The sequence below is a fragment of the Malus sylvestris genome, chromosome 3 (assembly GCF_916048215.2).
Source record: "Malus sylvestris chromosome 3, drMalSylv7.2, whole genome shotgun sequence".
In the NCBI taxonomy this organism is placed as follows: Eukaryota; Viridiplantae; Streptophyta; class Magnoliopsida; order Rosales; family Rosaceae; genus Malus; species Malus sylvestris.
In genome coordinates this window covers 25,638,832-25,657,317 of record NC_062262.1, presented here as the reverse complement: position 1 = coordinate 25,657,317, position 18,486 = coordinate 25,638,832, and the positions used below count along the sequence as shown (strand labels likewise).

Sequence of the window (18,486 nt, the reverse complement as noted above, 5' to 3'; positions counted from 1 at the left end):
GTTATAATAAAAGTAAATGAATGCTGAAAAATATCTCTCTTCACTTTATACTTGTATTGTGAGATATGATGTACGATGTACCGCTTGTAATATAAAAAAAATCTCTCAAGTTAATGGTGTGATATTTTGAAATTCAACTTAATTTTGCATGTGATATTTTGAAATTCAACTTAATTTTGCATTGGAGGCAGGCACAAGGCCAAGGCCAGCTAGCCTGGGTAACGTATATTTCGTGGGTAGTGCAACAGGCAATTAACAATACAATACAAGCAGTAGCAGACATTGTTTTTTCCGGGATATGCGTTAACTTTGGGCCTCCCGTTGTCGGGTTTTCTTATTCATTTTTCTTCTCTTTTCATTTTGTTACTTTTTATGCGAGTAATGTCGATAAAAGAAGAACTGAATTTGAGATGTCGAGTACATGATGTAAATACTTTTAACGAATTGAGCTATCAAACTTATGCTAGTTGAACGAGTTTTTTCTTTTGGTTTTGGGGCTGATGGTTAAAACGGTTTATTGACCTATAAAGAAAAGGAAAGTAGAAAGGGTTCACATTGATCTTCAATGCAAGGGAAATTCACCTGACAATATTTACTCAATCCATACAATAGTTATAGCTCTTTCTTTTTTTCCTTTCCGACACCGGACCAACCTTATAGGCAAACCTTAGAGACAGTTGAACAACTTAGGAGCAAGGTTTTAAAAAACGCTAGGTTCTAGTCGGGTGGCGGGCTGGAGCCTAGCGCTTAGGCGGTTAAGCAGGGCCTAGACGGGCTTCTAAGCGGACTAGACGGATTTAAGTAAATCTATTATATTTCGTATAAATAAATGTCTGCTTGTACTTGAATATATATAACTTCATCCTAAACTATAAAATAGAATGACAGATCTATTATGAAGTATTGAAACATAATGAAAACATGGGGGACAAGCATATAATATGTGTTCATTTAAGTTTTCAACAAGTCTCTTACAATTATTGAAAAAAATAAAATGCAAAATTAAAGTTATCTATTTTCTATCACAGTGAGTCGCGACTTAGGTGGGTGCCTAGGCGAGTCTGAGCAGGCTAAGTGGTTTAGGCGGGCGCCAGCAAGTCTAGGAGCCCTTTCTTAATTTTTAAACGTCTATGCATTAATCAAGGTGATGGCTAGCCGCTTAGCGCATAGGTGGGGATTTTTAGAATAGTGCTTAGGAGGAATAAAAATTGAAAACAAATTTTGAAAAATTGAATAAAGTAGTTCTGGTTCTTAGTTTTTTAAAAACTGAAAGTAGTATGAGTTTTTTATTTAAAACAAAAAAAGTGAAAACAAAAACTAAAATATAAAATGAAATATTATCAAACAACCCCTTAACAAGAGCATCTCCAATTTTTTTTCACTATCTCTCCCCTTCAAAAAATCCTAGTATGCTACCTTCATAGTCTTCACACTCTAGATATGGTTAGGGACTAGTGGCAGCTTCTCCCTTTCTTGTCCTTAATCTCTTCCCCCTCTCCTCCATCATAGCATTCTCTCCTCTCCCTTCCCATCCCCAACTCTGCTTTCTAACCTTACATTGTCTACCTTTTCTCAACCTCATCTCCCCCTCAGTTCCATGGATTTCAGTCTCATACCCAAATCCATCATCTTGCTCTTTATGGTCTTTAAGAGTAGTTTCAGTGTGTAAAGGCTCCCCATGGCAACAGACAATTGAATCCCTCTAGTGAATAGTAATTGTCTTTAATGAATAGTAATTGCCTTTTGCATTTCCACCCCTAAACTAGATAGCTCAGGCAATTCGTACTAAAATATTATTATTTTTTATTTATAAAATAATAAAAAATAATTTTATTTTTATTTTCGGATAGGATTTTAACTGATCTCGATACACCACATGTCATTATCCGAAAGTACAATTTTTGTGGATAGGTTTCGATAAGATTTTTAACCAATTTCGTTGCACGAAGTGTCCTTACTTGTTTAGAATCGTTGAAAATATTGAAATGTGGTGTAAAACCATCTCCAACCCTGGCCTAAAACCTAAAAATATTTAGCCCAGAAACAACTTTTCTACTCCAACCCTTTTGGCCTAAAATTTTAGCCAGGTATTATTAAAGAATGAACTTAGGCTAATTTTTTTTTCTTAAATTAACTTTTTAAATAAAAAAATTATGTAGACTATCGTAATTTAATTTTATGAACATTTTAATCTAAAAATATTTAAATTCCGATAAATATTGAAAAATTACTAAATCGACACATGAAACCCACCAAAACTTTCAACTTTCACCAATGTTCAACTTTCAACAAACTTTCAACTTTCACCAACCGTTCAACTTTCATCAAACTTTCAACTTTCACCAATCGTTCAACTTTCATCCTTTATATAAACACAGGTCCAATATCAGTTGATCACACAATCTTTCAACCTTCAATCATCATCTATTTTCACCAATCTTTCAACTTTCAAAGTGTTTTTGTTTCCTAAAAATCCTCAATATCTGATCAATGGATGATAGAAGAAGGTGTAGCAAGGCAATGCAGATGACACAATACCAAGCAATGCTTAACATTGAGGATGCTGAAATGATCAACGCTGAAGCTGAACTTGTAAACTCACTTATGCAATATGAGCACCATGCCGAATCTAGCCATCGTGGTTCTGTCACGAGGCATTCATTTGTGCAATAGGATAAAGAAGAGTGTCATGACCGAATGATGAAAGATTATTTCATTGAGTATATAAGATTTCCTGCTCATGATTTTTGGAGGCGATTTCAGATGAGGAGAGAGCTTTTTAAAAGCATATTGAATGTAGTTGTCAATCATAACCACTACTTTGCAAAGAAGATAGATGTCGTCGGCCGACAAAGTCTATCACCTTATCAGAAGCTCACTTCTGCATTTCGGATGCTAGCTAATGGGTGCTCTGTAGACTCAACTGATGAGTATTGGCGACTTGCGGAGAGTACTATTATTAAGAACTGAAGCGCTTCCGTCAGGTAATTCAAGCCATATATAGAACCACATACCTCCGCAAGCCAAATCGTGAAGACTTGAAGAGGCTTCTACGCAAGGCAGACAAAAGAGGCTTTCCTGACATGATATGAAGTCTCGATTGTATGCATTGGGAGTGGAAGAATTGTCGTACTGCTTGGGCTGGCCAATTCAAGGGCCGTCATAACAAGCCAATCATCGTGCTCGAGGTTGTGGCATCTTACGACACATGGACTTGGCATGCATTCTTCGGTGCTTCTGGGTCAAACAACGATATCAAAGTTTTTTGGTCTTCACCTCTATTCGATGATGTTGTCAATGGATGGGCACCAAAATTTCGGTATAAGGTAAATGGTAATAAGTATGAACAAGGTTACTACCTAACTAATGGTATTTATCCTAGTTGGTCTACCTTTGTCAAAAGTTTTTCTCATCCCGATCGTGCAAAGAAGAAATTATTTTCGCAGAAGTAAGAGTCTTACATGAAGGATGTGGAAAGAGCATTCGGGATCCAACAAGCTCGATAGGCCATTATTAGAGGGCCTGCACAATTTTGGCATATCGAATACCTCCATTCAATCATGATGACGTGTATAATTTTACACAACATGATTGTGGAAGAGAAGTACATCGAAATTGAAGAAGATCAGACGAAGATGTGGATGATGACCAACCAACACATGCGAGAGCTATTGCAAGAGATGTTGAATATCTCACTGAAACCACATATGAGACCCGAAATGATAAGGTCACATTGAATAAGTATATGAGACGTTTAAATAGAATTCAAGCTCCTCAAGGTCATCACACACTCCTCAAGGATTTGGTTGAGCATGTATGGCGCCTAAAAGGTGAACGTTGATGATGTTGGTTGAGCATTTATGTAATGATTTTAAGTGTAATGTGTTGGTATTTTCTAGTAATAAATTTAAGTGTCTTCTTGTGCAAAGTATTTTGTGTAGTACATTGGATAAATTGTTGAATGGAGGTTGAATTATTGAAGGCATCTATTCTACATCAAAGTGTGGAATAATAAGTACAATAATTATTGAAGGCATCTAGATTAATAGAAACAATAATTAATACACACGACAATTAATAAAGTACATAAACTTAATACAAACGACAATTAATAAACCACATAAACTTAATACAATCGAAAATTCATAAACTACATAAACTTTGTTGATGCACAAAATTAGTGAGGACTTTGGTACAACATAAAGTGTTAAGTTTGTGACCTTCGCTAGATTGCTCCGGTCACTAGTGTGGATAAGTAAGTAAATGGATAGGGCCAGGGAAGCAAACATAAGATGTACGTGGTTCACCGAGATTGGCTACGTCACAGAGTAGAAGAGTTCTCATTAATGTGAAGGGTTTACACAAGTACATAGGTTCAAGCTCTCCTTTAGTGAGTACTAGTGAATGATTTAGTATAAATAACATTAGGAAATATTGTGAGAGAATGATCTCTATTTATAGAAGAGAGTTTCTAGTTTCATTCTGACATTGACATGTGTTGTGTTATGATTGGCTTCTGATGTTGACATTTGTCGCGCTATGATTGGCTTCTGATGTCGACACTTGTCGCGCTATGATTGGCCTTCTGGTTGGAGGGAAACTCTTTTGGGTCCTTGACGGTATAACATTGACCGGTGCTTAGTAGTTTCGAGATTGGTTAGGTATGGTACAAACAGTGCTCCTCTAAGTTCTCGAGTGAGGGAAACTCCTCGGTTAGGGACTTGCAAGATCCAAGCCGCTGAGTAATCATGAAACTTCTAAGTGCCGAAGTGTGGTATCGTCTTCACTTGCCTTATCTTCTCATAGGTAGATGTGGTATCTTCTCTAGAAGTACTTTTCCTCCATCCAGGGGTGGTATCTTTAACCGGTGGAGATGCACAAGGTAATGTATCAATTTGACTTGAAGCTTACTTGTAGTTTCAGGCTTGGTCAAGCGCGTTACAAACCATGTAGTAGGAGTCCCCCAAGTCGCCGAGCTAAGAGATTTTCCGAAAGAGGTAATAGACAAGGTAAGCAATCAGACTTCCAAGCAAGCAACTTGGATCAGAGGTTTGACTTCGACTTCCGATTGATTGTTCTCTTTCTCCTTGTGTCGTAAACAGCAACAAGGATAAGAAGAAGCAAATGGAGAAGAGATGATATGAGATACTTTTGCTTTTGAATGAGTAACTTTCCACAGGCTTATTCTTGAACTGGGCTGGAGGGTTTTGTGGTTTCCTTCAGAGTATAAAGTCGACTCAAGAATTTGAGGGTCAAAATAAGTCCATCAAATCTAGAGTATGTTCGACCCTGATGATATGGGATACTTTTGCTGTTGACAAAGTAGTGGATGTATCGGCACGTGTTCTGTTACGCTTGTTTCCTTGTATCCTTTTCACTTGCCCTATTTGTTCCTCAGACAGATGTGATATCTTCTCTGGAAGCATAAGATGTTGAAGATGAGTACTCGAGAGCAATGCCAGGAAAGTAATCAGGCAAGGGGTTCCAAGCAATTAGTTCCTGACTGGAAACTTGATTCCAAGTGCTAACTGATTGCTCTCTTTCTCCTTATCTTACAGGTAAGAACAAGGCTAAAGGAAAATACAGGGAAAAAACATGATATGGGATACTCTTGCTTTTAACCCTGATGATATGAGATACTCTTGCTCTGGTGTGGCTTGTTTGCAGAGGTATTATCGGGAGGAAAAGAAGCTGAGATTTTGAGAGACTCTGCTGAGAGTGCCCTCTCGGATGTGAAGAAAAGCTGAGCATTTTTTTATTTGCAGGTTTGCCTGGCTGTGGAGGATGGAGGTCGACATATATAAAAGTCTTCCTAACAACAAGTAATAGTGCTATTCATTTACCCTTCTTGGTCATAGCAATGTAGTGGGAGCTGCAAGCTTCACATGTTTTAACTTTGTCAGAGCACTTTGAAAAAGTGGTATGTGGTATCTGGAAAGTTGATGTTGCGTGTGAAGATTATAGACAAGCTTTATCCAAGGAAATCTGGCTCTTGAAGTTCGAAGAGCGATGCCTCTTGGGTTTTCGAACAAGCAATCTTGTCGGGGATATGACTTTTGAGATTCAGAGAACGGTGCCTCTTCAATTTTTGAGAAAGCAATCCTGTTGAGAGTCTGACTCTTAAGATTCGGAGAGCAGTGTCTCTTCGATTTTTAAGAAAGTAATCCTATTGGGAGTCTAGCTTTCGAGATTCGGAGGGCGGTGCCTCTTCGATTTTTGAGCACGTAATCCTGTTGAGAGTCTGGCTCTAGAGATTCAGAGAGTGGTGCCTCTTTGATTTTTGAGAAAACAATCCTGTTGGGAGTCTGACTCTTGAGATTCGGAGAGTAGTGTCTCTTCGATTTTTAAGAAAGTAATCCTGTTGGGAGTCTGGCTCTTGAGATTCGGAGGGCGGTGCCTCTTCAATTTTTGAGCAAGCAATCTTGTTGGGAGTGTTTTCTCGAATGTGAGTAAAGGTTGGGCATTTTTGCCAGTGTGCCTTGCCACGGAGCACGGAGGTTAATACACATTGGGACTTTCTAGTTAACAAGCAGTGGTGATGTTCCTTTACCCTTGTGGGTAATAGTAGGGTAACTGGACCTTCAAAATTTATATGTCTAAACTTTGTCAGAGATCTTTGGCAAAGTTATCTATGGTACCCGATAAGCTAATGTTACGTGTGGAAAGTGGTGCCTCTTTGGAATCTGAAGAGTGGTGCCTCTTCGATTTTTGAACCAACTGCCCTGTTGCCCTTTCTTTTATAAGGGCACCAATTATGTGCAAGAAGTACATTCAGAGAGTTATTACTTGTAGGAATTTTCCCCTTACTTCAGAGATTTATTGCACCTCATTTATCCTTCATCATGTATGAGAATGTCTGGCTTATTCGACCGTTGTTTTGACTTGAACTTTGGTGAAGAGGCAGCCATACCTTCTCAAGACAATATATGACGCCCATCCTTCTTATCCCCTACTGGTCCTCTTACCGTTGGAGACTCTGTGATGAAGAATGATATGACCGCTGCGGTGGTGGCCAAGAACCTTATCACTCCCAAAGATAACATACTACTTTCCAAACGGTCTGATGAGTTGGCTGTTAAGGATTCTCTGGCTCTCAGTGTTCAGTGTGCAGATTCTGTGTCAAATATGGCCCAACGCCTATTTGCTCGAACCCGCCATGTTGAATCATTGGCGGCTGAAGTGATAAGTCTCAAATAGGAGATCAGAGGGCTCAAGCATGAGAATAAACAGTTGCACAAGCTCGCACATGACTATGATACAAACATGAAGAGGAAGCTCGACCAGCTGCAGGAATCTGATGGTCAGAATTTACTTGATCATCAAAGGTTTGTGGGTTTGTTCCAAAGGCATTTATTGCCTTCGTCTTCTAGGGCTGTACCGCGTAATAAAGCTCAAAATGATAAACCTTCGATGCCTCATCCTTTTGGGGTTTTGCCTAGTACTGAGGCTCTGAATAATCACCCTTTGGTGCCTCCTCTTTCTGGGGCTCTGCCGACTGCTAAGACTTCTCCTGTGCAACATTTGTGAAGGCTCCCTCTTGTTTGTTTATTTTGATTCATGTATATGTACATATTTGTAACTTATCAGAGATATCAATAAACAAGCTTTGCTTCATTTCAACGTATAGTGTTAAATACACCAAGGCCTTCTTCACTAAGTTTTTTGAATTTTTCCTTTTGTTGAATCTTGTATGTTGAAGCTTTGTGAGTGAAGCCTGTAGGTTGAGGTAGTGCTCTCTTAATTTTCGAGTGAGAAAAACTTCTCGGTTGGAGACTTGAAAAAATCCAAGTCATTAACTGGTCGTGAGACTTCCGAGTATCAAGGTGCAGTAGCATATTGTAGGAGTCCCCCAAGTCTCCGGTCAAATGAGTTGACGAATGAGTTGTCTTGCTAGTAGCCAAAGTAACAAAACTTCACCATTTTCCTAAGTGGTAGCCTAAAATTCCTCTTTTATATATATATTTGTTATGAAAGTTGTTTGGCCCAAAGAAGATGAGGCCTAGGCAATTTTTTTCTTTTCAATTTTCGAATTTTCGAATTTTTGAATTTTTGAATTTTTGAATTTTTGAATTTCCGAAAAAAAAAAAATATATATATATATTAAGCTTTATAGGTGAAGCTTTGTAGGTTGAAGTTTTGAGGTTGAAGCTTTGTTGGGTACCATGAATTGATTTTGCTTCACACTATCTTGATCAAGATAGTGTGAAGCTTTTGTAGGTGAAGCTTTTGTGTTGAAGCTTTTGTAGGTGAAACTTTTGTGTTGAAGCTTTTGTAGGTGAAGCTTTTGTGGGTGAACTTTTGTGGTGGGTGAAACTTTTGTTGGTGAAGCTTTTATGGGTGAAGCTTTTGTGGTGGGAGAAGCTTTTGTGGGTGAAGGTTTAGTGGTGGGGGAAGCTTTTGTGGGTGAAACATTTGTTGATGAAGCTTTTATGGGTGAAACTTTTGTGGTGGTGAAGCTTTTGTGGTGGGTAAAGCTTTTGTGGGTGAAGCTTTTGTGGGTGAAGCTTTTGTTGGTGAAGCTTTTATGGGTGAAGTTTTTGTAGGTGAAGCTATTGTGGGTGAAGCTTTTATGGATGAAACTTTTGTAGGTGAAGCTATTGTGGGTGAAGCTTTTGTAGGTGAAGCTTTGGAGTTGAAGCTTTGTAGGTGAAGCTTTGGAGTTGAAGCTTTTGTTGGTGAAGCTTTTATGGGTGAAACTTTTGTAGGTGAAGCTATTGTGGGTGAAGCTTTTGTAGGTGAAGCTTTTATGGGTGAAACTTTTGTAGGTGAAGCTATTGTGGGTGAAGCTTTTGTAGGTGAAGCTTTGGAGTTGAAGCTTTGTAGGTGAAGCTTTGGAGTTGAAGCTTTTGTTGGGTTCCATGAATTGATTTTGCTTCACACTATCTTGATCAAGATAGTGTGAAGCTTTTGAGAATTTGTAGTTGTCCTCCATTGATGAAGCTTTTGTTGGTGAAGCTTTGTTGGGTACCATGAATTGATTTTGCTTCATACTATCTTGATCAAGATAGTGTGAAGCTTTTGAGAATTTGTAGTTGTCCTCCATTAATGAAGTTTTCGTGGTAAAGCTTTGTTGAATTTCTCAATTTCCTTTTTTTTTTTGGGAAAATTAGAAATTTGAAAATGTGGGAGAGAAAACATATACAAATTTTGTTACCACACTGTTGAATAAGAGATTGTGATGCAAGCCACACCTTATAATAGTCAAAGGTTTGGATGAACCATATAAATTGAATTTGCTTCGAACAGTCTTGATCAAGAATGTGTGAAACTTTCTACGAGTTGTAATTGCCCTTCATTGATGAAGCTTTTGTTGGCACCATAAATTGGTTTTGCTTCACATTGTCTTGATTAAGAGTGTGTGAAGCTTTTGAGAATTATGGTTGAACTCCTTTGATGAGGCTTTTGTTGGCACCATAAATTGGTTTTGCTTCACACTGTCTTGATTAAGAGTGTGAAGCTTTTGAGAATTGTGGTTGCACTCCATTGATGAAGCTCTTATTGGCACCATAAATTGGTTTTGCTTTACACTATCTTGATCAAGAGTGTGAAGCTTTGTACGAGTTGTAGTGTTTGTATTGTTACAAAGGGAAAATGTCTGAAGCAGATACAAGGGGCTGAATAGCTTGATCTTCGTATGCCATGCACTGAAGTTGTTGTTGGCTTGCAATAAGACTTTGTTAGTGACTATAACTCTTGTTGGGCATAAGTGCTCCCCTAGTTGAGTTGTCAAGCTTGAGGGCTTTTGAGTATTTGTGAATGCTAGGAGTTCACATGTATAAGTTGTACCACTCGTCTTCTGGTAGGTGGAATTAATGGTGAGTTGCTTTCATCACTTAGTTGGTGGTACGATGGTGAGTTCCTTCATCACCTTTCATCACATTTCATCACATGGTTGGTGGCACGAGGATGAGTTCCTTCTTCACCTGGTTGGTGGTATGAATGGCCAGTTGCTAAATGATATTAGAGTACGGGTTGTACATTTCATCACCTAGTTGGTGGCATGAAGATGAGTTCCTTCTTCACCTGGTTTGTGGCATGAAGATGAGTTCCTTATTCACCTGGTTGGTGGCATGAGTGGCAAGTTGCCAAATGATATTAGAGTACGAGTTGTACATTTCATCACTTGGTTGGTGGCATGAAGGAGAGTACGGGTTGTACATTTATTCACCTAGTTGGTGGCACGAAGATGAGTTCCTTTTTCACCTAGTTGGTGGCATGAGTGGTAAGTTGCCAAATGATATTAGAGTATGGGTTGTACATTTCATCACTTGGTTGGTGGCATGAAGGAGAGTTCAGGTTGTACATTTCATCACCTGGTTGGTGACATGAAAATGAGTTCCTTCTTCACCTGGTTAGTGGCATGAGTGGCAAGATGCCAAATGATATTAGAGTATGGGTTGTACATTTCATCACCTGGTTGGTGAGAATAAAGGCAAGGTGTCGAGGCACATTGTAGCAAGTGTCGAAGACACAAAGTATGTTGAACCATTTCGAAGCACAGTTGGCTTATGTATGGATATGTTGGAATGTATGATGTTTATGTATGTATGTGTTAACATGTATGATGTTTATGTATGAATGTGTTGGAATGTATAATATTTATGTTGATTGATATGAGTGATGCTTATGAATGTTTTGCCATGCATGAAGGGATCCATGCTTTTGATATGTGAACCATGTTGGTTATAACACTTAGTATCACATACTTTGTGTCAAAGTACGCATGTTGCAGCTTTGAGTTGGAGTATAAGGGTAGGTCAGCGTAGACCAAGTGTTCCAGTGGTAGGAATGCAAAAGACTCATAAGAAGTTATCTGAATTCCCTATTCTTTAAATATTTGCCGAATGGCTTGTGTAATAAAAGATCTTAAGCGGTTGAAAGTCAAAACATTTGTAATGTGTATGCCTTCTTATAATAGCATTTCCTTCAATACCTAGTCCTCCACTTTGAAAGAGTGAGGCTTGGCCCCATAGTCATAATAGTCGACGGTACGTTCACCCTTGGTTGTCTTGATACGAACTTTTATCCCTCTTGTTGTAATAGGCTTGCTAAGAGTAAAAATCCTTCCTCTTACCAAGAGACAGATACGTTTGGTGACTTAGCGAGTAGCTAAATGAGGCAGGAGATGATGCAATGGGTGTCTAAATAGCCAATATCTCATCACTTGGTAGAACTTGACTTCCACTTCCCACTTGTTGATAGGGGTTAATTATATGGGGGTTCCCTTGGTATGTCCTTGCTTCGACGGAGGCGTGGTTGTAAGCCTGTACTTGAAGAAACAATCACGTAGACCTGCCGTGAAGGCCTTAAGGGTGGTCTTGTTATATGCCTCAGCGCAGCGAGAATACTCATGGCTGAAGTGACCGGCATACTCTCGTAGTGACTCGTCATGCTTTTGGCGAATAGTGTACAAGTCATTTGCAGAATGCAAGCGATCAGTCTAGAAGATGTGTTAAGAGACAAACAGTTTCCTCAGTTCCTCAAATGAGTCTACTATCTTAGGTGAAAGACGGCAATACCTCCGCCAGAGAAGGTGGAGGGGAAGAGAAGACATCGTTATTTGTTAGTGTGCATCCGATATGCCATGGTGGACTCAAAGAGGTTAAGGTGTTCAATTGGGTCCTCCCTTCCAGTATAGAGTTGTAAACCACGCTTTTGTTTTTTCTTCGCTTAAAGGGGGTGTCGAGGATCCTTCTTGTAAGAGGGCTATGCCTGGGTTGGTTCCAATCAGGTAACTTGGCCTAACGTTCGGCCTTTAACTTGTTTACTTCCTTAAGGAGCTGTAGGACAATGGGGTCTTGTGTGGAGTCATGTACCACTGGAATTTTCTTTCGTAAGTCTCCATCGCCTCTTGGAAGTAGGAAAGTTTGAGCAATGGCGTGTGGTTCTTTCTTAGACTCATCGTATTGACTTCTAGGACGAGTATGTCGAAATATCTCAGAGTCCCCTATACCTTTGTATTTCTCTAGGACTTGTTGCCCCTTCCCCAAATTGGTAGCCGGCTTGGGACATGGGAGGGGACCGAGTCTTTCAGAGACCCTTGGGTCATTGATCTTCGAGCTTACATGGATGGGATTGTTTCAACGTTGCTTTAAGAAATCTCGACAGTCGTGAAAGACGGCTTTCGATCCTTCCACTCCTTCTGTAAGGAGGTGTCTTCCTCCACTTCTCCTACTTCGAGTCGAAGTAGCTGGGTTGAGAGAAGTCTCATGTTGATCAATGTTCTGATGATTGGCTCGCTCCTCATCAGGGATATCCATGTCGAAGGAAGGTGACCCTCCGTGTTGGGGGCACCCAGATGATGGTTGATATCCACAGGGGTAACGAGCTCGCGTGTTTGAGTACGCCTAGTTTCGTGAAACGTCTCAAAGAGTTTCTCATATTGCTCCTGGAGGACCTCATTCTTCATTGCTATCTTGTTGTTGTGAGCTTTTAGTTCATCGACTTTAGCTTGAAAAGCAACCCTCTTTCCTTCATTCTTTCGTTGCCCCGCACTACGTGCAAGATGGGTGTCATTCTGCGTGCTGTGGCTTCTTTCGCTCCCCATGTTGGAGAGGGATGCCTGGTTAAAAGAGAGTGTACGAATGGTGGAAACCAACTTGGCAAAGCTGAAGAGAGTGGGAATAAATGTCGTTCCCACAGACGGCGCCAAATGTTGATGCATAAAATCAGTGAGGACTTTGGTACAACATAAAGTGTTAAGTTTGTGACCTTCGCTAGATTGCTCCGGTCACTAGTGTGGATAAGTAAGTAAATGGATAGGGACATGGAAGCAAACACAAGATGTACGTGGTTCACCGAGATTGGCTACGTCCACGGAGTAAAGGAGTTCTCATTAATGTGAAGGGTTTACACAAGTACATAGGTTCAAGCTTTCCTTTAATGAGTACTAGTGAATGATTTAGTATAAATGATATTAGGAAATATTGTGAGAGAATGATCTCTATTTATAGAAGAGAGTTTCTAGTTTCATTCTGACATTGACATGTGTCATGTTATGATTGGCTTCTGATGTTGACACATGTGGCGCTATGATTGGCTTCTGATGTCAACACGTGTCGCGCTATGATTGGCCTCCTAGTTGAAGGGAAACTCTTCTGGGTCCTTGACGGTATAACGTTGACCGGTGCTTAGTAGTTTGAGATTGGTCAAGTATGGTACAAACAAACTTAATAATAATATCCACCATCTTGATTTGGTGATGGACTTGATAGACTTGGGGTATAGCCTTGAGATGAATTATCTTCTTGAAATATACTCATTTTGGCATCTTTTTGCAAAATTTCCCTTTCTTACCACATAAGTACTTCTTCATCTCTGGAGTGTATTTGTTGAGGTCATCCATCATCAAATTTATTTCGAACCTCTCTTGCTCCCTATCCTCCTCTTCCTTCATTTGTAAGCGCATTCGAACCGCTTCTTCTTGGCGAACGCTATGATTTTCGCTCAATATTGCAATTCCGGTAGCAATGGGTCCACTCATCAGATCTTGGGACTTCCCCTTTCTCTTTGTTTCATTTTGCTTATCTCTTCCCGGGAGCCTTGCAAAAGAAGAAGTTGGGGTCATTTCTTTAACACCTTCATTGACACCTTCATTTGCACCTTCATTGACATCATTTGGGGGCGAGGCTTCACTATGAAATAATATTCCCCATTGTTGGTCTGCATCAGTTCCTCACCTCGGACAATCCTTGAGGATGTTCTAAGTATAATGCAACTTAAAAGCTTGATTTTTTGGTGTAGTCTGTTTGTACCATACTTAAGGCCTCCGTATTTATACCTTGTATAAATACTCGGGCGACTCAAATGTAATTATGTAATAAATGAATGGGCAAATATGTAATAAGTGAGGAGCCCTTATTCTATAAAAATGACTCCTCACTCTCCTCATTAAGGAGGTCAAGTTTCAGGCCATGGGAAGATAGCACACAGAAAATAGGCTAGAGAGCACACTACCTCTAGCCTTCTTGTATATTCACCATTCAAAGTGAAACAATATCAACATCAGTGTGGACGTAGCCCAAACATTAGGGTGAACCACGATACATTTTGTGTTCTTTACTTTCTTGCAGATTCACGATCGGATTTACGTTGTTCCAAGACCCCTCCGGTTTTGTGCATAAACATTTAGCACCGTCTGTGGGAATCGACACGAAAAGCTATGTCGGTTCTCTTTCATTTTTTCACCTCCGCCATGAATCTGCAAAAACCTAAGAACCCAAAGCTTTCCCAGAAAACCCACGGAGCCACCTTCCCTCTCAGACAGTCGTACACGGAAACCAAAACAAAAAAAAACAAAAAAAAAGAAAGAACGAGAAAGACAGAAAGTGCAATGGAGTTGGGTAGTGAGAAAGTCCATATTCTGTCTTCTTTTTTTTGGGCAAACAGACGAACATCATCTCCGCTTCTCCCTGCGGCTATCTCCTCAACTGCATTGCTCAATACGCGACTGCCGCCGCCGCCGAGCCCCAGATAGTTTTAGCGTTTCTAAAGAGCAAAATTTAAAGGAAAAAGGTAGAACAAAGGCCTCTCTGTAAAACGAAAACAAAAATGGCGCTCTCGCGGCTTTGACACCCAATGATCTCTCGCGCACCATCTCTCCTCGTCCACCAGATCACTCGCTAGAACTTTTAATTTGCAAAATTCTACTGCGCTTGGTGATAATACGCTGTTAAGATCGAGCTTTCACTTCGTATTTTCTCGTCCGATTTCGACAGCGCTCTCCCCTCAGCCCCTTAACCCGACTCGATTAAGGTCGCCCTACAGATCCGATCCAATTCACCGATCCTCCACAAGTTCAAGTTCCCGGTTGACTCAAATCCCACTCTAAATTTTTCCGTCAAACTCCGTCGTCTCGTCAGAGCTTATCCCCCCAGCTTCCGAAGATTCGATTCTTACACTACTCCTCAGTTCTCAGCTGAATCTTAACGGCTGACGACGCCGTTTCAGAACTAGCTAGCGAGGGGGGGCTTGATCAGAGATGACGTCGGGGACGCATTGCCGACGTCGAAGGAGAAAGAGAATAACAAGAGGAGAGAGAGGAGGTGGAGGACCATAACGGCGAAGATATTGGCGGGCCTGAGGATGTATGGAAACTATAAGCTCCCCAAGCACTGTGACAACAATGAAGTCCTCGTCGCAGCAGCTCGAAAATGAGACCCCGAAGAGGCTAAGGAAAAGGAAAATATGCTTTTACAAATGGTATGGTCTTGCTTTTACAAACGAGAAGTGGATGAGCTGGTTGCTTTCCAAAGTGCAAAGGAACATCGTCACCAAGTGGAAGCCAGATCTCTGGCAAGTTGCTTAATTGGTGCACCATGTATGACAGCAGCGCAGAGACAGAGACAGAGAGAGAGGCGCAATGGAAAGAGAAAAGAAAAAGGAAAACTCTTCACTACTCATTAGGCGCAGTGCGCATCAATCATCTGCAACTGTCGACCACCCACATGGAAAAAGATAAGCACTTTATCTTTGGGCTGATTTGTTTAAAATTATCATTGTTTATTTAATATCTTATTATTTTTGTCATGATGACTAATTATAAAATAATAATTTTTTTTTATGTCATGATGACTTATGATTAAATAATATTATTTCTGATATCACATGATTACTACCACGTTATTGATTTATACAACATGTGATTTATCAAACAACTGAATAAATCATTTATTCATAATTATATATATATACACACACATTTAGTCAATACCTAATATATTGTTGATTTATGCAACATGTCATTTATCACACAACAGAATAAATCATTTATTCTGGAAATCAAATGATTCAGATTCAACGGCTACTGAGAGGGCTGCCACGCGAGCCCTATTGCCTGAAATTGTGTCGGTGGCACCCCCCCCACGCACGCGTGGTTTGCACGCACCTGAGACAAATTTTTTTATAACGTGGATGATGTCATGCTAACGTCAGCCTTACATCAATCCCCCCTTAAGCGCTCGGGCTTGGGACTTGTGCCTGAGCTCTCCCACGAGCTCCCTCTCAACCCAATTGCCCGAATGGGCTGACACCACTTTGGCATGGGATTGGATTGCAAATGGAGTTGGTCCATAAAGCAAAAGAGCGCTAGAGTTGCTCTAAGTGGAAGATGAACTAACTGATATGGTTTCAAGAATTGCCGTAGAAGATTGTTTGATTTGCTAATTAGAGATTGTCCTAATCTATAAATTAGTGTGAATTTTTTCTTAACCAAAGTCCATATAATATAAAAAGCACTCTATCCTCTAACATGCTTATTCATCCAAAATATATAAGTGTAAATGGTTTTTTTTTTTTTGGTAAATTACACTTTACCACCTCAAGTTTGAGGTCTATTGCAACCTCATACAACATCTTCAAAAAAATTCACTTTCATACCTTACGTACTATTTTATTTCTATATAATACATCAATTACATTTTCCATCTATTGGTTCGTTAAGTGCTGACGTGACTGCCAAATTTGTGCCCCGTGGCAAAAAGTAAATTTTTATACATTTAAAATATTATAATAATTTACCATATTAAAAAATAAAAATAAAAAACTGAAACCTAGAAATTGAGAAAACCATTCCCCCTGACCTACCTCGCTCTCCTCCACTCTCTTCATCTCCCCTTCCATCCAAAAACCCACCCCATCCCACCCCACCCCACCCCACCTCCCCCGCAACCCCCCACCCCCCACCCCCCAAGCAATGCTGCTACTGTCATCTTCCAAAAATCGGACAACAACAACGGGACAAACGCAGTGATGAACAAAATAATCGCTGACACTCCCAAGCATACCGTCAGTGTCACACCCCGATCCCGACTTGCGTCCAGGATCGACACGTGACGTCACTAAGTAACCATAAACCCAACAAATCCCGCCTTCAGGATATGTACGAAGCATAACTCAAGAATCGAATCGTATAGTAATTTTTTGTATATTTTATGGTTACATCTAATCTCCTCGTTAGACGGCCTATGTACCCTAATAGGGATCAAGCCATTTGTAGTTCGTCATTCGCTACAACTCGACATATATCACAGTCCGCTCAAGCTAAAAGGCATAACATTCCTCAATCAAACATTTGGACTTGACAAACATGAATTATTCGATTCAAGCTACATAACATCCCACATGACAATCAAGGTTTCTATTCCATCCATCATATAAATCATTATGTTTGAACATAAAATCACAATTTATATCATGTAATATATCAAAGAATCAACAAAGCACAATAGTATCCTCTAGTCACATTGGTCACTGCTCTAATCGTATTAATAACAATCATATTCAACATCATTCCATAATCACCTCAAGTAACCCATTCCTTGAATCAAGGAGGCACGATATTAACATTTAATTATGTTAATCAGTCAACCAGATCACACATCAATGCATAAAATTTAATAAAGGAATTCTACATAATTCCCTGCCTGGATTCCAAGTAATAACTTGATAATTCTAATTTATATTCATAAGGTCTATTGTGGGTAATTCCCGTTCACTCGAATCCAAGGTTCTAGTCTAACTTATGGAAATGAGCGAGAGAAAGGATTCCGGACCACTCAACGGAATCCAACAACATCTGGGTCCAGACTATTCAATGGAACCAAAATATTAAGTGGTTTCTCAAAATCTACCCAGACATGTCGTATGTAAAATCAGTGCCTACATCATGAGAATGGTGCACCGACCAAACGGAACTCGGATAAGCTGCGGAGCTCGGGTGAGTGATAATAATACAAGTATGTGATATTCAATAAAAACGGACCATCGATCACAATCTATAACATCAAGTATAGAATCATGCTTTATGAAATCATAATTAAGTTGTAGAAAACTCCGAAGGAGTTACCCAGACATCCAACGGCCGGATCTTCGCCAATTACTAAAAGACGTCACATGTCGATCCTGGACGTAGGTCAGGATCGGGGCATGACAGTCAGTCCCACACTTGGTGGCGTCGACCCCTTAGCTCCCCATGATCACGACACTGAGCCCTAACCTCTCAACCTCCAAGCAGAACCGCTCCTTCATGTCATGTTCCTTAACGAAGTGGATCTTGTATGGAATCTGCACCTCCTTCAATGGTTTGGCGAGATCGGTGACCTTGGAGGCAGTGAAGGCATCAAAGTCGTTCTCAAGTTTCTTCTGCTTGACGAAATTGTGCAGGGTGCAGTTGTCGACGAAATCGACATTGTCGTTGGTGTTGATAGAGAGGTCGACTGAGTCCTAGTCGACGTAAAAAATGACGGAGGTAGGGCTAACGTGGAGGAGGATGACGGTGTTGCTGTCGTCGAATATCATATTGGGGATGGGGGAAGGGTGGGCACGTGTGGGGATTCTGGGGAAGACGAATGGGATTTGGGTTTTTTTTTATTATTTTAAATTTTTTATTAAGTGTTTAGCCACATGGCACAAATGTGACAGTCACGTCAGCTCTTAAGGAACCAATGGATGAAAAATATAACGGAGGTATTATATTGAAATAAAATA

At 40.1% G+C, this 18,486-nt stretch overlaps 1 pseudogene; it reads right to left on the bottom strand.

Annotated features, from left to right (window-relative positions):
• Nucleotides 1-13,929: 13,929 nt before the first annotated feature.
• On the bottom strand, nt 13,930-18,297 carry LOC126617095 (universal stress protein PHOS32-like; annotated as a pseudogene).
• Nucleotides 18,298-18,486: the final 189 nt, after the last annotated feature.